The following is a 23,491-nucleotide window of genomic DNA, read 5'->3' on the forward strand; positions in this document are numbered from 1 at the left end:
CACTGCCCTCTCTGTGAATGTGTGGACATGTGCTTTTACGCTAGTGCATTAGGAGGGACGGATTTTATGTTTTACCTCTCCAGACACCTTCCTTTTGCAACGTTATGGGTTGTACGAACACTGTGCTATGTTTGTAAACACTACGTTTGTTAAGCTGCAGCTGTTCAACCAGGCTTGTATGGTTGATGAAGAGAAGGTGTATTAAAGGACACACTGTGGAATTCCCAATGCCAGTGTGAGTGTGTATTCTTTTGACTATCCTGCTAAGTGTTTTTGCCGCCTCCTCTCAACCACTAAACACAACCCGACGTTACAGACACTTAGTAGTAGAACTGACACACAAAACAAAACAACAACTACACTAACTATATACTCTGCAACACACCCAGTGAGCTTGATTTGAAGTGGGTTTAATAAACACATTGCAATGTGGAGAGAGCATCCCAGTGAAACACCAGGACCATCTCTGAATTGTGGCCACCGTCCTTACATCTTATATAAAGACACACAGACAAAGAACATCCACAAACTCTCACATGTTGGCCCCTGTCAGGGGGGCTATACCTCCTCCCTCACAGAGAGAATTATGACCTTGTTTTCTGCTTGGCCGTCACCGAAGGATTTACATCCCTGATAAGCAGCAGGAGCCTCACTATCTGTTTAACGTCTCCCATTACAATGGCCTCACTGTGTTAACTTTCCACATGCGTGTAAACTAGTGACAGGAGTGCTCTTACTGTGGTAAAGGGAGAAAGTGATATTACTATAACTAATGTGATGTGATTAAATATGTGATTAATACATGAGAAAAGAAATCTGCCACCTACATCCAGAGCAACATCACAGGCAATCTGGACCCCCTGCAGTGTGCCCACCGGTGCAACAGGTCCACATCAGACACCAACACTGCTGCCCTTCACTACTACCTCCCCCACCTGGAAAACAAAGACTCCTACATCAGGGTACTTTTGGTTGATTACAGCTGCGCTTTCAATATTGTGATCCCACACAAACTCACTCACAAGCTGGCTACACTCGGCCTGCACCCTCCACCCTCTGTGACTGGCTACACTCGGCCTGCACCCTCCACCCTCTGTGACTGGCTACACTCGGCCTGCACCCTCCACCCTTTGTGACTGTCAACACTCGGCCTGCACCCTCCACCCTCTGTGACTGTCAACACTCGGCCTGCACCCTCCACCCTCTGTGACTGTCAACACTCGGCCTGCACCCTCCACCCTCTGTGACTGTCAACACTCGGCCTGCACCCTCCACCCTCTGTGACTGGCTACAGGACTTTTTGACTGGTAGGGCCTCAGTCTGTCAGGATCACCAACAAGACTTCAGCCAGCATTACCACAAACACTGGTGTCCCACAGGGTTGCGTTCTCAGTCCCATCCTCTCCACCCTGGTCACCCATGACTGTGTCACCTCCAACAAAGACAACATCATTTTGAAGTTCACGGATGACACTGCAGTGATCGGTCGCATCACTGGAGAGGACGTCGTGGCTTATAGGAGAGAGGAGGCTGGTCTGGTGTCATGGTGTGACGACAACAACCTCACCCTCAACACTGATAAGACAAAGGAGATGATAGTGGACACGAGGAAGAAGAAGAGGCCTCACCAGCCACTGTTTACCCGGGAGCGTGAAGTGGAGAGGGTGAGCAGCAGTACCTGGGCGTCCACATCAGTGAGGACCTCACCTGGACACTGAACACCACACAGCTGGTCAAGAAGGCTCAGCAGCTGCTGTATTTCCTGAGGAAGCTGAGGAAATTTGGTATGTTGGCCAAGATCCTCAGCAGGTTCTACAGCTGCACTGTGGAGACCACACTGACCAGCTGCATCACTGCATGGTACGGCAGCACTACTGCAAACCGCAAACGCCTGCAGAGAGTGATAACAACTGTGGAGAAGATCATCAGGACCCCGCTGCCCTCTCTGCAGAGCAGCTACCATCACAGAGTCCAGAGGAGAGACACACTTCTGCCCTTGAGACGAAGGTTCAGAAGTGTGAAATCTAGAACATCCAGACTCAACAACTCCATCTTCCCCACTGCTATCAGACTCCAGAACAGCTGACCGACCTCAAACTTTGTGTGGAGTCAGAGTGTGACCCCATAAAGAGTTCCCTAAACCTTCTGGTCTGGAAGTCCAACAGTTCATCTAAACAAAAGGCACTTAGACTAAAACTGGCATAGCTACGTTTATCCTACCACAAAACAATAAGACAAGGTACGACCTCTCCCATGCTCCCAGGATGTGGGTGTGAATGCCAGAGCACTCTGGAATGCACACAAAGCCTTTGCAGACTGTTAAGGATCGCCCATGCTATCACTACCATATGCAAACTTATATTATTAAAAGATTATACTGACTACTAAGTACAATTTTCTATTGACAGCATCAAATCCGTTTTTTTTGACCCTATGCGACCCATATCCGATCATGGTATGACAGTGTGAACGGCACAAATCCGATATTTTCAAATCCGATCTGGGTCACTTTCGTATGTGGTACTGAATCCAATACATATCTGATGTCTTAGAAGGCGACTGCTGTTTGAACGGTCATGTCGCATTAAATCCGTCTTTTACGTCACTGACACAAGACAGACGCCAACTATCAGTGCCGGAGAAGACAACGCGCACGCTTCCTGGCCATCCAGTGTAGATGTCAGTGAAACTGTTGGGAAGACCACGTTGGAGAAACATGTACTGTATAATCTGCAGATTCTGACAGAAATCTGCAACTATCCTTTGAAGCACCGCTCCTCTAAAACAGCATTAAGGATCTTTATTAGGTTATTTACATTATTATGTAAATAACAAAATAAATTAAAACAAAAATTGGGAAACGTAAAGTCAGAAGGCTTTATATTCAGGGCCATCAGTCAAACAATATTGTTTATTCTGGGTCTGAAAAGAGCGCGTTATCTTCTTTTGCGCATGCGGGCCGCTTTGAGCGTTCACACTAGAGCGCGTTTGCTGTCGCATTTTATTTGTAGTGTGAACAAGCAGACAAAAAAATCGGATTTGATCAAAAAATCGGAATTGAGCATTAAGACCTGCAGTGTGAACGTAGCCTAAGTTCATTTTGCACATTAAACTCTTTTGTACAGCCATGTACATCGACATCTGCAGACCACATGTGTCTTCAGTTACTTATTTGTACTTATTTGCAGTTATTTATCTTTTTATTTTATTTTTTAAAGTTATTTTTTATACTTTGTTTATTTTTTTATTTATTCTTATCTTGTTCTTTTAACCCTTATCTAACTTGGCATTGTGCACGGTGTGTTTAAATTCAGTTTAAATTCAGGGACAAAGGACCCCCTGTTGATCCGCTACCTAATCACACAAGCCAAGGTGTGAAAACAGGTGTGGGTCGCAATCAGCCAAGGTTTTGGGTGAACCCATTGTGACATCTAGCCCCACACTATCATGTGATTTCCTGTTATCAAATGGCCCAGGATGTGAGTGGGCATTAAGGCGTCCATGTCCCTCTTTGGTGACATTCCCACAGGGCTTAAAATCTGGGACTCTCCACCATTTGACCCTAGAACTGAAGAAGGGTCTCGGATGAGAGGTGAAACATCTTCAAGCAACTTAAAGAAGTCCAGACGCTTTTCTTTCCAAGCTCCTTCGACAACATCATTCATAGAACAACTTCCAGCTTCTTTTGCTCTGCTACAGTTTGGATGGATTTGCATTTAAAGATGCAACAAGACTAAAATGGTTAGGGTCAGGAGGTCAAAGGTCAGAGCTCCTGTGGGTCTGAGGGCAGCCTCACGCTGGTGAAGGATGGAGTTTTACCTGAGCCAGTGTTTGACATGAACACATCAGCACTGCTATCAGTGAGCCTAACGACAGTCGTTAGCATCATTTCAGTGTTCCAGTCATTTAAAAACACTTCCTGTCACTGTGGTGGTTACAGTGACATCATGCAGTTTGTGCTTTGACCTCCAGAGGGCGACAAATTGGCACAGAGAGCTCCATTCAAACTTTGCTGCCATCAGTAATAATTCTTCAAATATAATCATCAGTGTTTGAGCAGTTATGATATCAGGGACAATCTAGACATGTGTGACAATACTGAACATGTCACATGACACACCTTAAACATCATGTGATCCACTCTCAGTCTGCACTTTCATTCATGACTTCAACAGGTTAAAATGAGCTTTGAAGAAACATTCAGTGAAATAAATCTTTCATGGATTCATGTGAGCAGCAGATGAACTTTGTACCAACAACATCTTCAATAACAGAGTCTGAATGAAGCTCAGGTGTTGAGGTATGTACACGTATGTACATGTACACTATTTTTATTATTAGAGGTTTCACTACTGAGGTTAAAAATGATATATAAGTCACTTAGATCACTTCTAAATGTTAATGTTTGGTTTATTTCAGTGTTTTATTTGTTCCTGAGTAAACCGGTTTGGCTGTGATTAAAGTTAAGCTTCATAACATGTTGCTCACAGTTGCATTAAGAGGGGACGGCAGTAAAAACTCCGGACCTGTGACATCATCACGTACGCAGGTGTTCCAATTGTACAAATCACGAGTCCGTACTCGCGTACTTGAGAATTGAGAAACGGCAAGTGTGACTGGATCTATAGAGTGGAAACAGAGAAACATGCTGAACATTTGAAGCTTTGCAGCAGAAACGTTCATGTTACAAATACAGCAGAGCTGATCTGGGATCAGTGTGTTCACACCTGCAGCTACAACAAGGTTTCATGTCTCCACACGTCAGCATGTGAACTTTACTCTGACTCAGTCTGAGCAGTCAGACAGCATATTTTTAAAGTTAACACATCAGCACACACAGAGCTGAGCCCCTCCCACCTGTGCTGAGTTTCAGGTGGAGCCGCGCCTCCTTCCAGGAAGCAGCTCACCTGTGTGTCCGTGTTTAGTGTCCAGGTGTGGAGCTTGTTGTTGGTGTGAAGAAACTGTAAGTTTGCTTTGTTTCCTCCTTTAACAGTTTGTCTTTAGGAACTTTACTGTTTGTTCATGTTTGATTTCTTCACACAACAAACTGTGTGTGTTTGTATTCCCGGTCTCTCCATTAAAGTCAGTGTGTAATGTTTTCCTGGCTAACATCAGCTGTGTGCAGCTTAGTTCAGCACAAATCTGCCGCTCCATAGTTCACGGTAACGGACTCACAGCTGGACCAACGAGGCCGAATGTGTCCTCACTCTGAGCTACGTTCCTGTTTGTGTACTTGTAGTTTGTACTTTGTGAGTTCACTCAGAGTCCACAGAGGACGCAGCGTACGTGATGACGTCACAGCCCTTTACCTCCTTTACTGTCACTGAGATTAATATTTACACAACACGAGACAGCTGACTAGGGTTGCCAACTCCCTGAAAAATAAATAAGGGACACCTCGTGGCCAGGGCCGAGCGACCTAGTTGTCTTCACCCTTGCCAATGTGGTGAATTTTGTAGCTCTTTTTTTTGTGTGTGAAATTATTATTTTTTTTAACCATGTGACTTGAAGTTGATTTAAGTAGATGCATATTCTTTGTGATATGAACATATGGGAAACAAATGATCATTTAGCCATTTATTTTTAGCTCAAAATAACAACATTAACACAATAAAACAGGTCTCTTTCTGTCAAGAGAATTATTCTTAAACACTTCTTCAGTTGAGAATCAGAGAGGAGAAACACACTGCAGTTAGTTACTTGCAAGCAAGGGCAGCCACAGAACTCGCACAGAAGTGCGGGCTCTGAGACTCGCGCCGTGCCACTGCCCTGTTCTTTATTTATACATCAGTGGGTGTTTGTTCTTTACATTGGAATGTGGATGTTTAGGTGTGTGTGTCCATAACCGACTTCCTATCCTGCTGGCCTGGAAGTCCAGCAGTTCATCTAAACAAAATGCACTTACAGTAAAACAGACATAGATACGTTTATCCTACCATAAAACAATAAAAGAAGGTACGACCTCTCCCATGCTCCCAGGATGTGGGTTTGAAAACCAGAACACTCTGGAATCACAAAAGCTTCCTAGGATGAGACATTCTTTCAGGATACTATCAACTACATACTTCTAAACACAAATGATTACATGCAGCATTCTACCATAAGTAAACCTATATAATTAAAAGGTAATACTGACATTATATTTGACATTCTATTAACACTTTCTTAAACAGAAGTCTGTCATGCTTAACTTTTGAGAATATAAGTAAATCTTTCTTTAAGAGAACTGTCCTGCTGAACCTAAAAGTATATAAATTAATAGAAAACAATAGAACTGTCACGGCTGCCGAGGTGAGCCGTGTGGTGTCGGGGGGGAGAAAGGACCCAAAATTCAAGCAGTGCTAGTGATGCTAGTGATGTTTATTTACAAAGTGGAGTGGTGGCAAAACAGGCAATGTGGGAGGGCAATAACTACAGAAACCTAAACTGGGAAAACTAAATAACAAACCAGAGAACATACCAACGGGGTGAGAGGCAGAGCGACACAGATGAGGAAATGGACACCGAGGAACACAGACGAACCGGCAACAGGCAGGAGAACACACAGGGCTTAAATACACACACCAGTAATCAGGGGATGAAAAACAGGAGGGCAACACAGCTGGGAGAACTCAGAGCTGACAGGACAGGGGAAACGTAAACTGAGCACACTCACATAAGACACCGACCTTCACAATAAAACAGGAAACTCAGACACGGGGAACCAGACAAGACGCTGAACTAAACAGATTCATAAACAGACGGGGTGACATCATAGACAGACAGAGACACAGACTAAGGCAGAACGAATATAACACATAGAACTCAAACAATGATAATCATCATCATCATCGGAGAGCTAAAGAAACAGAACGTAATTATAATCAAAACAGCATCCCCAGAGAAGAACTAATGCAAAACTAAACCAAAACATAAGAAACACAAAATGCTGGGTCGAACCGACCCAGGACTGTGACAAGAACGAAAAACATTCTTGTAGCAGTGCACATTTAGTGCATTTAGTACAATTGGTTTCAGTTGAGGTATTATTTCAGCTTTTCTAATGCTAATCAGCTGCTGCCGTTTGTAAACCCGCTTATTCCCATGATTACGCATCATAACTCATCATCATTATTCATCTATGTATTACTTTTATGTATTAGTCATCTATTTGTTGTAATCATCTATCCTTGCAGTTGTTTATTAGACAAAATAAATTATATTATCACACTTCTGGCCACATAGCGCTGATATTCACTGCACTTGCCCATATTAACCTTAACCCAGAGGGCTTAAAAAAAAACAAACCAGTGTTTGCATACCATATCTGCTTCTGCCGTGGCCTGGTGGACAAAAAATTGGTTAAGGGTTCCCCGAGCTTTCACGCCCCTCATGTTCTTCATGTGCCCACCATTAGAAGCATGCCTTTGGAAAAAGTGCTCCGGCACACAGTGCAGTGCGCTTTATAGGTGTTATCGTGCACCTTTCCAGCCAGGTGTTTTCCTTTTCCCATTCCTCCCAGTACTTTTGCAGCCTTTTCTTTCTCTGGGGGAACAAACATTGCTGCTCTAATGCTGGCAGTGGCGTGTCTAGAAATTTTTTTGGGGGGGGGCCAGGTAGGGGCACAGATTTGGAGAAGGGTGGCAGATGTGATTGGCAGATAATGTTAAAAAAAAAAATCTACCAACTGTTAACCATAATTCAATAACCCTATAAACCTAATAACAGAATGCGCTTTTAACTCTTATTAGAATGAGGTTTTAACCCCTACAGTGCAAAGTTTTTAGAAACTGCGTTGATAAAGTACAAGAGACACAATCAGTGCTTTATCAGTGTTTACTCAGCATTCAAGCACAGCAATATTTGCATAGTATTTTTACTGACATACAGTGCACATGTGTTTTTTGGCAAAAACACTTTTGAATATTAAAATACAAACATTTTTAACATACAATTGGCAAATTAGCCAATGCAAAACCTTATCTGCCTATTAAAAAAAGAAGATAATCTTCTCACAAACTGGTGTTTGATTTTGAAACAGGAAAAAAGTGGGGAAACAACTGAAAAGACTAACATTTGAATGAAACCTGAAAGCAAGTAAATACTTTCTATGCTGCCTTATGGTAAACTTTGGTAATACTGATGTATAAAGAACAACACTGGCTGAAGATGAAATATAGTCAGCTGGCATGGTGACACTGCCAGTATTAACCTGCAGGGCTGGACTGGGACAAAAAAATCAGGCATTTTTACTAGAGACCGGCCCACCAGCCACAAAGCCTTTGAATGAAAACAAACGCTGTTGTGACAATGATGTACACTGTCTTGTTGGTATATGTATGATTTCTATACATTTTACATCAGATAAAAACTTTGATCGAAAGATTCAGATAATTATTTAATAAAAGCTAGATATTTTAAATGAGAATAAGTATGAAAAGTTTTTCTTTGTGCCCCCCTTTCCCTGTTAATGCCCTACATGGACCCCTGGCAACACTTTGCTAGACCCGCCCCTGCACAGTTACCAGCTGTCAGCTACATAGAAAAGGATCCTGGTGTTATTTGTCTCTCAGAAACAGTAACTTCCCTTCAACCCATCTATGTCACCTAAAAGGTAAACCTGTTTCTCCATCACCTGTTCAGATCTGATGATTCAGTAAGGACATCTCCTGGTTTCATCTACATATTTCCCTCTCACCACATGTCCAAACCGACATCATGACGGTTTTTACAGCTGTGGCTCCAGCAAACATCAGCTGATACTAGAAGTTAATATTAAATAAATTCTACCAACAGCTGATCAAGCTTAAACGTGCTGCTGTTGTTTCGCGCGACATCCGCTGGTTTCCTCTTTCTGGCGCAAAGTGGGCGATAAATAAACAAGAGAGAAAAGCCGATCAGCTGATCATTGATCAGTTTCATGATTGAAGTAGCAACAGGAGAGGGAGTGGGAGAGAATGGGAGAAGAAGAGGCAGCTGCAGCGTAAAGACAGAATAACTCCAGCTTTGTGTCTTTTTTTCATTATAGCGAAAGTACAGGACAAACTGCGTCTCTCTCAGCTTAATACCAAACGTGTAATATTTTCTCTGAATTACGGACCATTCCATTTTTAAGGAGCTGTTGGAAACTCTGCTAACTAAACTTATAAATATAAATATATATATATATATATATATGAATATAAAAAATATAAAGTTCACTATCAGTAACATCACAGCACCCACCCAGCTGTATAGAAACTCCGTCATGCTAGCTACTACGCAGTACGAATTACTGTAACTAACTGTAAAAAGTCAGCACAACGAAAATAAACTACAACTGAACTTGGTTTATATCTGACCCAGATAGACTGCAGGTCATAACTTCTTACCTGAAGTTCAGTTCACCTGACACTCGGACCGGCGGCCGCCTCGGGTCTCTCCTGCCTCCCCTTCCCTCATCCACCAGCTGGCCTCTGTGGAAGCTCCGCCATAGCCACCACCAAACAACTGAGTTACTGTATTTTTACACATGGACCAGTGTTAAGGTTCAAAAATATAGGGAAGGAAACACAGGAGGAATGCAAGTAACCACACTGGTCCAAAGAGTAAAGACGATGGTTTTAATGAAATGACACGCGTGGGAGAATGAGCGGACTCCGTAAGCAGACAGCCCCACAATCTCATCCTCCTAACATCAACATACAGTTTTATATGCATCAGAGTATATTTAGTGACGCCCCCTCATTGCGTCATCACATACATCAGCTTCAAAACCACAAATGTTCTATTCGACAACTTAAGGCACAATTAAAAGTACACTGGCTTCCATCTTCTCCCGGTGGTTTCCGTAAGCCAGCTCAGCTCTCGCATCGTGCATCTACTGCTTCATCAGTCAACTTTCACCTACACCCTAACAGCGTGTGTGTGTATGTTTGTGTATGTCTGTCTGTGCGTGCACAGAGTCTGCATCTGCTCTCTACACCTTAGTTGACCTCAACTTGGGCAACCAGGCTAAGGCCATCCTGTGTTGTGATGATCTTAACTTCTATGTAAAATGTATAAAACAAATGTTTCAATCTAATACAACTACTTAAAACTTAATCAAAGCTTAATCAAAATATAAATGCATAAAAGATGATAATAGCATCATCCAAACTGCTCCTCAGACTAACTTGCACTCAGACTCTGGTTTTGGTTTCACTTCCTGCAAAAGCATGTAACTCCAAAAACATATAACTTCCTGTCTTCTTTTGGCACCGAGTTACTCTTTCACCCTGCAGTCTGCATAAACATTTAAGAATATAGATTCAAAAGCATTTCGGGTTATAGATTCAACTCAACAGTTTGAAGTGGTTATAACTGGACCTGTAATAAAGACTAATATGATACCAATATGTTTAAACATTTGAATGCAATACCAATACCTCTTGTATCAATACTTCTTGTATACATATGCTTGCTACATGATTATGATGCAACAGTAATGACAGTAATAACAGTAATAACAAAATAATAAAAAAAATAGAATTAATAAAAATAAAATAATAAATGGAAATAACAAAAATGACAAAAAATAATACTTCGTTCCCAACAATTCCTCTCTTGACCTCTGGATGTTATCCAGAGGTCACCAAAACAAATAAAAGCATGACCGAAACTAATAATTCACAGAGTAGATCCTAGTCTAAGACTAGATTCACCTTAACTGTAAGGGATAAAAACCCTTCTCCCTACTATGCTCTTCCCTTCACTTATGTCCATCAATTGTTCTCTTTATTCAAACTTGGTTCAACCTATTATGTTTGGGAGTCTTTAATCAAAAGCATAAACCTAATTATATTCTGACTTTCTGACTTTTGTTCCTATATAATCTTAAACATCACTCATCCCAATCTACAGCATTTTAACAGTCTTACAGCACTGCTGTCATATGTTTCCTGTTGTTCACTCTATTCAATATCCTGTACTGTCACAGCTCTGGCCTAAAATCACCTTTCACAAGAAAAATCATCATAACCACTTATTCTACACAAGGATCAAAGGAAAAACAATCATTTTAATCAACTAAGTGTACATAAATTTCATCATAGCTAAAAGCTGAACTCTAACTGTATTTTAGAACTCACAGTTCCTGTGTTATAACCTGTTTTAATATATCATTTTATTTCATTTTGCTGCTCTTAATGCAATGGTACATTCTAATTATATTTTATCAGACTTAAGCAAAAATATATAAGCTTTCCCCCCTTTGGACCTGGTTTAAAGCAAAAAAGAAATCTTGGTCACTTCGACAAGCGTTCGTTATTCTGTAGCTGCATTTTATATAATAAGACTCATGTGGAGCTGCATGTGTTATCTCAATATTTTACATGTCACCCAGTTTAGTTACAAGCGAAACTCCTATTCAGTTAAATGCTAAATGGATTTCAGGCCTTTGGCCTGGAATCAACACTGTCATGTGTGTTAATGCCTCGTAAAAAGCTCTCCTCTACCCTAGAAATAAATCTATTTAATATCTGTTCTAAAGCCTACATTATAACAACTTATTCTAAAAGTCAACAAGAAACCAAACATTTTCTACTCCTAAAATCTTCACTATTTTTCCCCAAAGCATATCCTTTATTCCCACAGTTTCCTTTTAAGTTTGGTGTACAACTCCTTATGAACACCGCATTTTATCTTCTAAACAGAATTCAGTTCATTTTAATCCTTTCTTTAAAGAATAACATCTTCTGCCTCAGTTTTACCATATCTAAATTATCAAACAACCCCAATAGTTATAAAATCATACTAAAACCCATTTCAAATTAAACAAATTAAATCTTAAATCCCTCTCTTTTTTGACACATCTCATGTGGCAAAAAACTCAAAATGCTCCACCCAAGCTTAACAAATTAAAAGGGAAAAAAAGGTTAGTCATTTCATTTCTCAGAACAGCTCAGCAATTCTCCTCTCAGGTATTTTGCTCCAGCCCTGAAAACCTGTGTTTAAGGAATAAAATCAATTTAATCATTATGTCAAATCTTCTCGACTCCTCGCTCCATCGAACTCTGGATCCTTGGAATTTCCTGGAAACAAAACCTGTACTTTTCATTTCATACTCAACTCCCCCTCTATGATCCAGTCTGTGTCATAACAAAAATAAACTTAAAACAGAACAGTTATTAATCATGTGTTACCTCAGTTAATGGTAACTTAAGTTTCCTCAAACAAGGTTTCCCTTTCAGCATTTAGCATTCTATAATGTAACATAACATGGTCTAACCCAAATCAATAAAACAGAAATTCACTCAAAGGAAACATCAGCATCCCCAGAATTAAGTCTTCCACTCCTCCTGTTTATCAACCTTTTATTTATTTCCCCCCTTGGTCCAATCACTCACATTCACTCACATGCATTCACACATGATATTTTTTGCTGATACTGCAGCCTTCTGCGCACGTCATCAGATGCTCCACATCAGCAAAATGAGCTCAACCATTTGTTTTATTTCGTTTTCCATTTTAGGGAAATAGTTCTCTATACTTTTGACTGGATTGAATCGCTACAATCCTTTTTTTTTTTAGACAGAGACTCGCAACTAATCAGGTCTCCACCGGTAGACTCCTCCGCCGCCAATTGTGATCCGGAAAGCCCACATGATTTTCGTACTTGGTAATTTTGTCAGCGCCGTCAGTTCACTCTCTTCCAGGCCTGCTTAGAACAAAAATGAGAAAAGAGAGCTGATTATTAGCTCATAAAAGTACAAAACAAAATCACCTGACAGGTTTTTTTCTGAGTGCACTACTACAAAAATTTTTTTTTTTTTTTGGGGGGCCCCTCTCAGACATATCCATGTCTAATCAAACTCCCTCTCTTGAAATAGAAACAACAGCCTCAAATATCTGAAACAATCTCAAAGTTCACCCGTTCACTGCACTGAAACCTCGTCAAAAGCTGCACCGTTTGCACAATGTCACCCTTCCTCACTCTGCCATGTTTTCATTCAGCATAAGATATAAACCGATTTCAACAACGTATCATCACTAAATTATAAATTTCCTGTCCAAATCTGCACCTCTGAACAGACCTGACCACAGTAATCAATTATCGTGTTACTTTACCATTATATATTTCACCAAATGATCCTCCCCAGTCACCGCTCCGTTTCCTCTACTGAAAACCTCAGACACACACGCACACAGGAAGTGTCTTCGTCACCAGTCACTCCAGCTAATTTGCATACTGATTCATCTCAACAGGTCAACGTGACAAAAGAAATACATGTTTAAACCTTAACCCATTATTGAATTACTTTCATTTTCTTTCTATACTAATCACTTGCTTTGATCAATCAGTGCAAGAGCACTCCTAAGTCACCCTTTTAAACTACTTTAATCACTTCTCTTTTGTTTTTTTTCCATAACTCACTCCCTTGTCATACAGCTTCTTTTGAGTTATTCCACAACTCTATTTTATCCAAGTGTGTTTTAAGTGTATTTTCTTCAACATTCACACCATTTTAACACTCATGAAATTAGCAAGCTGATTTAATTACATATGTTTGTGTTCTTAACCAGGTTTTAGTCACTATCTATGCATTAATCTTCATGAGCTTATAAGGTTAGTGCATTTTCTGTTTGTATGTGTGATTTTTATAAATGTTTCTTTGTGATCTTTATGATCTTGTAAATGTTTCTTTTGCAGTGTTTCAGACTCCTTTTGACAGGGTGTGTTTTCTCTCTTTGGCTCATCACTGGTCATTGTTAATGACATTTCCCCTCCGCCTGTGCCCAGCGGCTTTACCCTTTAAGTCCCGTCTCCTCCAGTGACTCCAAGCTCACTTAGGGACTGAGGTTCAAGCAATCGTGACTGTGCCTGCCTTAGGTTGTCCCAGGGTTTCGAGGTGGGATCTTACCCGTCATGGGCTGTCCAGCCTTCCATGCTCTCCTGATACAGGGGCCAACTGGGCAAGGGTGTTATCAGGTCTAGGGGACACACTGGTTCTGGAAATTAAAGGAGTGTAAACTGCTTTCTTTATTTCATGTGTGTATTAAACTTTCCAACAATAATTTCACATGTAACAGTTTGTGTACGTGCGTTTTCACTTCATTAATGTAATTGTTAGTTCATGTATTTATTTCTCTCGGTCTGTCTCTTTTCTAAAACCTGTAATTAATATAATTTTATTACTTTATTACTTTTCTTAAAACATGCATTCGCTTCATCTTCTTAGAATTTAAGGTCTGTCTATTTCTCTGTGTGCTCCCCTGACATCATCAATCACACACACAGCAGCACAATATTTTCTGTTTCTCTTTCCTGTTTCTACAGATTAATCAAACACTTGTTTTTTCATATTTACAGTCTACAAACCCTCTTTAGTTTTACTAAGTCTTGGTCTAAAAACAATACACCCTCTTCTCACACACACACTTTTAAATATACTAAGTTTTTGCATTTGTCAGTTTTTGTGACATCATTCACCCAATACTTTCATAATCGTCTCACACACACTGCCTCTTCTCTCAACCTCCCACTTTTCACTCATTCTACTATAAACCTCCCTAGTGTTATTATGACTTATTTACTATTTGGTACAAATCACACAGAGTCACTCAAATCAACTACTGACAGCATTCACACAGTTAAAATCACTCAAAATACGCTTTCCTAAGAGTATTTTACAGGCATGCTTTTCAAACTCAGAAGGAGCAAATGAAATAAGAACAATTGACACCTCTAATCATTCTCACAGCACACGCATAACTGGAAAAATAAAACACCACAGCCTTTATTTCTGAAAACAAGTTGCTATTGAAAGTAATATTTTAGTCTTCGGTATATACAGTGCACTGAATATATATATATATATATCAAGACTCAGTCAATTACTACACATCCACTACAGCAACTCAGAACTTTATTTATTTATTTATGTCCTCTAATAAACACAAATGGCGTCTTAAACACATGCATTCAACTTTCTATGCAGCATTATTTGTGAAACCAACTGTGGTTTAAGCAGTTCACAGCTTCTTAATTTGCATTTTATTGGCTTCTAGGACATTCTAGTCTCTAATTCCTCTGTTTTCATGTTATCTCCCATTGACACACACAAACACCACAAACACACACTCCCCCTAAAAACCCACAAAAAACTATCCCCAACAACACACACAAAAACCCTTAAGAAACTTCATTCATTTATTTATTATTATTTTAAACCCTTAAGATGTTGTGCTGTGTTTCCTCTGTGCCCGTTGCAACCTATATTAACATAAAACCAAAATGTAAAAAGTCTGTCAAATCTAACTACTTATATATTATCGGACTAAAAAACCACTTACAATCTTCTAAAGTCCTCCTCTGCCCAACAAACATCAAACGACTTACACCTATATGTATCACTCAAAGTCAACCACAATACCTGAGAAACACCAAATGTAACTGTGTATATTATCTCAAACTGAAACAAAACCCATCTAAAAATCCTAAAACATCTTACTTGGATACACCAAAAGAGACATCACTTACAGACATATTTATTAATGAAATTATTTCAAAGTCAATTTCAGTTTTCAGACCCCAAATAACGGTCCTAAGTATCAACAGTTTATGTATCCTATCTCAAAACCCAGCAAAAAGTCATACAGTCATGGCAAGAAATAAAAATTTACTTACAGTCTTGTAATAAACAAAACCAGCATTTTAAATACAGGCATTCAGCAATGTGTAACAGTCTCTATAAACTTCCTAAAACTCTGGGGACCTTGCAGCTGCCTCATTTGCATTTTCACACACACTCCGTCTAAAAATGGCATCAGCACTTCAGCTCAGTGCTGGGTCAGACTCCTTTCACACCAAACCTCTTACTTTATATTACAAAGACGTCTTAAATACAATAACAACAATTATCAGGCCTGAGATTGCACAACCTACAGAATTTTGACAAATTTAAATTAACCCTCCAAGGGATAAACTCCAAGTTTTTTGCGATCAATTAACCAGTATCAGGTCCCGGACCGCGGCCTCATTTCTAATGCCCTAACACAATTTATAAGCATGAACCAACCCAAACTTTGCCTGAAGCTCTATTTTTGGGCATTTCACATCCCAGGCTTCCCCGAAGTTTTACGTTAAAGTTACATGCCCGAAACCCGGTTTCTACTGACCAAAAAAGCACAATGTACTGTCCCGGACAGTAAAAAGTGATCCTTAAATCACTTAGCGTATTCTGGGATGCCCCAATTCCCACAGATTGCCAAACTGACTATCCCTCATAGAGGACGGAGCCTAAGCGTCCCCGACTCCGGCAAGCGTTACCTCTGGGCGATGCGCTTCCTAAGACTATCCCATAGTCCCGTCCTAAGATAATTTAATTAATTTGAAAACACCCCATAAAATCACACACGCAATTCTATTGATGTCCAAGCCCGGCTTTATATTCCATTAAGACTTAACTGTCACAAACACTTCGCCAATAACCTATAGCTCTAAATTCACTCTGCAGTCCAACTGCTTTAAATACACTTATTCTCTTTACTCTTTACTTATTTTCTCTTATTCTCTTTACTCTTTACTTATTTTCAACGTTTCATTATCTTTACTTCAACTTATACTTTAGTTCTCATGAGATTTTCACCAAAATCAAAACAGACATCTACCAGTAATTTCAGTGAGTAGACTTTTAATTTTGTAATGATGTCCAATCTGGCACACTTAGAAATTCAACAGGTGGTGCCTACCTTTTGTTATATGCCGGCTTGTCACTCACTTTGACCACTGACCAATGCCTGAGCGCCTGACGCCTCGGACCTTTCTCCATCCTGTCTCACTTCCCCCCTCGGACAAAGCCCCCAAATGTTAAGGTTCAAAAATATAGGGAAGGAAACACAGGAGGAATGCAAGTAACCACACTGGTCCAAAGAGTAAAGACGATGGTTTTAATGAAATGACACGCGTGGGAGAATGAGCGGACTCCGTAAGCAGACAGCCCCACAATCTCATCCTCCTAACATCAACATACAGTTTTATATGCATCAGAGTATATTTAGTGACGCCCCCTCATTGCGTCATCACATACATCAGCTTCAAAACCACAAATGTTCTATTCGACAACTTAAGGCACAATTAAAAGTACACTGGCTTCCATCTTCTCCCCGGTGGTTTCCCGTAAGCCAGCTCAGCTCTCGCATCGTGCATCTACTGCTTCATCAGTCAACTTTCACCTACACCCTAACAGCGTGTGTGTGTATGTGTGTGTATGTCTGTCTGTGCGTGCACAGAGTCTGCATCTGCTCTCTACACCTTAGTTGACCTCAACTTAGGCAACCAGGCTAAGGCCATCCTGTGTTGTGATGATCTTAACTTCTATGTAAAATGTATAAAACAAATGTTTCAATCTAATACAACTACTTAAAACTTAATCAAAGCTTAATCAAAATATAAATGCATAAAAGATGATAATAGCATCATCCAAACTGCTCCTCAGACTAACTTGCACTCAGACTCTGGTTTTGGTTTCACTTCCTGCAAAAGCATGTAACTCCAAAAACATATAACTTCCTGTCTTCTTTTGGCACCGAGTTACTCTTTCACCCTGCAGTCTGCATAAACATTTAAGAATATAGATTCAAAAGCATTTCGGGTTATAGATTCAACTCAACAGTTTGAAGTGGTTATAACTGGACCTGTAATAAAGACTAATATGATACCAATATGTTTAAACATTTGAATGCAATATCAATACCTCTTGTATCAATACTTCTTGTATACATATGCTTGCTACATGATTATGATGCAACAGTAATGACAGTAATAACAGTAATAACAAAATAATAAAAATAGAATTAATAAAAATAAAATAATAAATGGAAATAACAAAAATGACAAAAAATAATACTTCGTTCCCAACACCAGCATCTGGACAATCCACCACCTTTCATTGTTCATGCCATTACAAAAAAAAAAAAATAAGTCATCAGCCCACCGGGCAAATGCCCAGTATGGCCGATGGCCAGTCCAGCTATGTTAACCTGCAACCAAATCCGCAGCTCCATACAGCAATGTTACGACTTGGATTATATCTTATAACTCATAACTCTTATGTTAGCTCCCCCCAGTGGCCTACTGTCTGATATATTCGACGGTTGCAATAATTTTTTAAGTGTTATTTTTTCCTTGGTATTCTAATTTCACCGAAGTTTACTAAACTCAACTAACTTAATATTACTTACAGGGACATTTATTCTCTCCTTATTTTCTTTCACCGAAAAATAGTTTTTTGTGGTACCGCCTTTCGTGCTTGGCTCTCCTTCCTTTGCTAACTTGATGCTCATAGTGCAGAAGCCGATGCTGCATTCATTTACACACGGATATCTGAGCTTCACTGTGAAAACATAATTGTACATTTGATATTTGATTGAATTTTATTGTTTTAGCTTCAGGGTGGCACCTGGGGTGGCCAGTCTAGTTGGGGGGGGTGGCCCCCCAGGCCACCCCGCTGGACACGCCACTGAATGCTGGGCTTACACTGTGCGATCTTTTTGGTGATCTGCCCAATTTTGGCCTTCATCGTGCATCGTGTAGTATACATGGGGTAACGAGAAGCGATTAACACCTCACAACCAGCTCCCGATCATCAATCGCTCGTGAAGGTGTCACCTCAGCTTCTCACACTGCACACGCGCAAACACAAATGTCAGCGACAAAAACGGCGCAGCATGGCTGTGCAGCATGTGATCTGGACACAAGCGATGGAGGCACAACTTGTAGAACTATGGCAAGCTCACCCGAGCCTTTTCGATGTGGCCTCACAAAATTATCACGACCACAACAACCGTGAAAATAGTTGGATTTACATTGCTGCTCAATCACAGCTGCCTGATCAATGTTTTTCATTAGCAATTCAGCAAAGTTGATGGTAGTGGTGTGCGTGTCTGTGTGAGTGAAAGACAGAGAGGGAGAGCGAGCGACAGAATTTCTGTTATAACCTTCATTTTATTGACGCACAGTGTGAGCACTCAGGTCACATCAGAGCATCGGGCCGTATAGTTTGAGACCTGCATCGTGACCTACGAACTTCTAACCCCTGCGAGTCAATCGTGCAGTTTGAGCAGGAGCTGAATCGCGCGACTGAAAAAATCGCACAGTGTCTGCCCAGCTTTAGGTGTACTGTCCTCCGAGACTTGCAACGCAGTGTCAGCGTTTGTTTCCCTGTTGGCCATGCTTCTTGTTGTGGTCATCTGTTGTCTTCCGGTATTTTCTCCGCAAGCGACCTTTCCTCGACCAATGAGATAAGCGGTAATCTGAATTGTCATACTCGAACTGTCATAAGTGTGCTGTCAGCTCATTGGTCACAAAGCAGGAGAGGGGCTGGGAATTATGTTTTCAAACAAAGCGTTACTTCCATTAAAAGTTATAGACTACTTTTGATTCTCACTGTATTATGGGACAAAGTGCGTCCCTTATTAGCTCAATACGGGACGTGTACTTTTGTTTCTAAATACGGGACGATTCCGCTTTTTAAGGGACGGTTGGCAACCCTACAGCTGACAGAGCTCTGACACTAAGCTAGCCACACAGCAAGCTAACACTAAGCTAAAGCTAAGCTAGCCAAGAGCCCAGAGTGACGTTAAAGCTGAGTAAACACTGACCCCAGACCAGCACCGTGATAAAGTGAGCTGCTGCTGCTGAACTTGAACAGGTAACAAAGTGATGAGCAGTCAGGCTGCAGGTTTCTACCTGTTCATGTTTCTACAGTAGAATCACTTTGAAGTGTCTTTGTACTGTTTCATCTTTGTGTTCATAAACACTCAGAGAAACATCACGTGACCTGATCAGGATCTGTGTTGGTGTGCGGGGCTGTAGCCTCAGCTTTATATTGTTACATGGTCATTTTTTCATTTTACAGAGTAACATGAAAGTAATGTTATGAGGAGTAATGAAGTAATGTACTCCATTACTTTTAATAAGTGTTCTGTGTAATATGTGTAATAATGACTTTTTTGAATAATGACCCAACACTGATCACAACAAAGAGGAAATGCCTCCAACAAACATTTGACCCACAACATGCAGTTAATGTGCACAAATGTCTTTGATATGCTGCTCAGTGATGGTGGTGACTGTCAGAGCAGAGCTACTGAGAATCAGTAAGTAATATCAGTGATGGAATCACTAAATTCTTATCATCCCTGTCAGTATCATACATGTGCTGTATAATGTGATAAATGTAGAGGTGCTGGCTGTTCTCTCACTCTGCTGTTTATGTCTGTGAAGGTTCTCAGTCATCCAGGTCATCGTAGACCATGTAAAGGTTGGCTACAATAGGTGACACGGGGGAGCCCATTGCACAGCCAAGTTTCTGTCTGTAGAAACCCTTGTTGTATTTGAAATATGTAGTGGTGAGGCAGAGGTCTAACAGTGTGCAAATCTGATCGGGTGTGAAGTTGGTCCTGTCTTCCAAGGCGCTGTCTTCTTGTAGTCGTTTTCTGACAGTCTCCACTGCCTCTGTGGTGGGTATGCAAGTGAAGAGTGAGACTACATCAAAGAACACCATGGTTTCATCTGGGTCGAGGGTAAGTTTCTGGATCTTGTCTGTGAAATCGGTGGAGTTCTTGATGTGATGTGGGGTGAGAAACATGGCTGCGCAATGGGCTCCCCCGTGTCACCTATTGTAGCCAACCTTTACATGGAGGAAGTGGAAAGAAAGGCTCTTGGCTCTTTTAAAGGGAGAGTACCCAGCCACTGGTACAGATATGTAGACGACACCTGTGTCAAAATCAAAAGACAAGAAGTGGAATCCTTCACTGTGCACATTAACGCCGTGGACAAAAACATCAAGTTCACCAGGGAAGACACAAAGGACAATTGCTTGCCTTTCCTGGACTGCGCCGTGCACATTGAAGAGAACAGCAACCTCAACATTGAAGTTTACCGGAAGCCCACACACACGGACCAGTACCTCCTCTTTGACTCCCATCACCCTCTGGAACATAAACTTGGAGTAATTAGGACCCTACACCACCGAGCAGAACATGTTCCCTCTAAGCCTGAAGGGAAAAAGAAGGAACACACACACGTAAAGGAAGCACTTAAAACATGCGGTTATCCTAATTGGGCATTTATAAAGTCAGCAAAGATGCACAAAAAAGAAGATCAGACACCAGCAAGGGAGGATAAGAAGGACAAACGCAACAACATTGTCATCCCCTATGTAGCCGGTGTATCAGAAAAACTCAGGAGAGTTTTCTCCAAATACGACATCCCAGTGTACTTCAGACCCAGCAACACACTCAGACACAAACTGGTTCACCCGAAAGACAAAACTCCTAAACACAAACTGAACAATGTGGTGTATGCTGTACAGTGCAGCAAGGAATGCCCAGACCTCTACATCGGAGAAACCAAACAGCCACTTCACAAGCGCATGGCACAACATAGAAGAGCCACCTCCACAGGACAAGACTCAGCTGTTCATCTGCATCTAAAGGTCACAGGTCACTCTTTCGAGGATGCCAACGTTCACATTTTGGACAGAGAGGACAGATGGTTTGAAGGAGGAGTGAAAGAAGCCATTTACGTCCACTGTGAGCGACCATCTTTGAACAGAGGCGGGGGTTTACGACACCAACTGTCTGCCATCTATAATCCAGTTTTGAGATCCCTTCCCAGACGCCTTGCGCCCACTCACATCCTGGGCCATCTGACCTCAGGAAATCACATGATAGGGTGGGGCCAGGTTTCACAATGAGCTCACCCGAAACTCTGGCTGATTAGGACCCACACCCGCTTTCACACCTTGGCTCATGTGATTAGGTAGAGGATCATCAGGGGGTCCTTTGTCCCCCTTTGGGGGGGAAACTCCCACTAGGTTTAAATCTGGGACTCTCCACCACTGATCCTTAGAACTGAAGAAGCTTCTCGGATGAGAGGTGAAACGTATTCAAGCAACTCAAGAAGTCCAGACGCTTTTCTTTCCAAGCTCCTTAGTCTACTCTGCTGTTTAGCTGTAAAGGACGCCTCCCTGCCTTTGTCTCATTCATGAGCTTTAATAGTCTCTTCTAACATGCAGAGATCTGTATGATCCGTTTCATAGAGTCTAACCAGCCTGTACAGGTAACAACAACAGTCACTGCATCACTGACACACAAACTTCATCTCTGTCAATAACAACATTCATACATGGAATAAAAACACATCCGTGGATCATTGCTGGAGCTGCCTGGACTTTAGTCTTCAGGATCTCCACCAACAGCATCGACATGCTGCTCCAGATGTCTGTGCTCCAGGTGTTTGTGCTCCAGATGTCTGTGCTCCAGATGTCTGTGCTCCAGATGTTTGTGCTCCTGGTGGAAAGGCTCTCAGTTTCCTCCTTGAAATAAATGTTTACATTGTTGTTATATTGTTGACCCACTATTTATCATGTGACTCATCACATGACCAATGGTGAGCGTCTCTTTCCCTCTTTTCAAGCTCCTTAGATCACATGACCTGGATGACTGAGAACCTACAGACATATTGACCTGGTATTTAGGTCACATGACAGGTCAGAGGTCAGCGACTGTAACTCAGTTACTCCTGTTAATGTGACTCACTGAGTGTTTGTGGTTTACCTCTCAGACTGACTGAAGATGATGATGGAGGAAGAGGAGCACAGAGCAGAGTCTGCAGGATCCAGCTGTCCGTCCATGAGGAGTGATCAGTCCAAAGGAAACCCTCCACTCTTCAGTGGTGAACCTGGACCAAAGAGGTCAGAGAGCTGAACTCACTGAGTTACAGAAATAATTCTGCACTGACATTATAATCAGTGTTGATTCTGGTTGATTTTCTGATTGTGTTTCTGAGCTGAGAGGAAATGAAAATGAGTTTGTAACAAAAATCAGTTTTGTCCAGTTTTCCTGTAAAAAGCTGAACTCTGATCTAAGAGGATGTTACTGACAGGAAACAGCTGCATTATCTGCAGTCTGTGTGATCACAGCTGCTTCAATCATGTTTGTGTCTGCAGAGGTCAGAGGTCACAGTCTGCTGGGTCCAGCTGTATGTCTGTGAGGAGTGACCGGTCCAAAGATCACCCTCCACACTTCAGTGGTGAACCTGGACCAACGAGGTCAGAGAGCTGTGATGACTCCTTTACATGTTTGTGTTTCCTGGATAAATCTGACCTGAAACATCCTCAGATTGTTACAAAGATTCATTAAAAAGAAAACAAAACTGTTACTCCATCAGGACAGCACTGAACCACAGTGGTGTGGATGTAGTGGATAAATCCCACCATACTGATGATCAGAGTTAATCACAGGGAACAAAACCAGATGTGACCTTCAGATTGTGACCTTTGGAGTGGACGATGCAGATTTCAATAGAGAATAAATGTTGTTGTTTTCCAGCTGTGAAAAAATAATCTAATTTTCTGAACTTAAGAATTTATGATGCTGGAACAAACATGGAGACAATAACACAACATTTCCACTGTATTCATAGAATGAATGTAAAACTGTCAGACATTCATTAAATATGAAAAATGTCTACAGAAGCATCAGAGGG

The 23,491-nt window shown here is 41.1% G+C and overlaps 1 long non-coding RNA gene across 1 annotated transcript; it reads left to right on the forward strand.

The window, feature by feature from the left end:
• Positions 1 to 4,914: 4,914 nt before the first annotated feature.
• On the forward strand, positions 4,915 to 23,004 carry LOC120439042. The gene is made up of 3 exons (XR_005612336.1): positions 4,915 to 4,963; positions 22,568 to 22,697; positions 22,953 to 23,004. It is a non-coding gene; the product is annotated as an uncharacterized LOC120439042 (long non-coding RNA).
• The last annotated feature ends 487 nt before the right edge of the window (positions 23,005 to 23,491 follow it).

The sequence above is a fragment of the Oreochromis aureus genome, linkage group 3 (assembly GCF_013358895.1).
Source record: "Oreochromis aureus strain Israel breed Guangdong linkage group 3, ZZ_aureus, whole genome shotgun sequence".
Taxonomy (NCBI): Eukaryota; Metazoa; Chordata; class Actinopteri; order Cichliformes; family Cichlidae; genus Oreochromis; species Oreochromis aureus.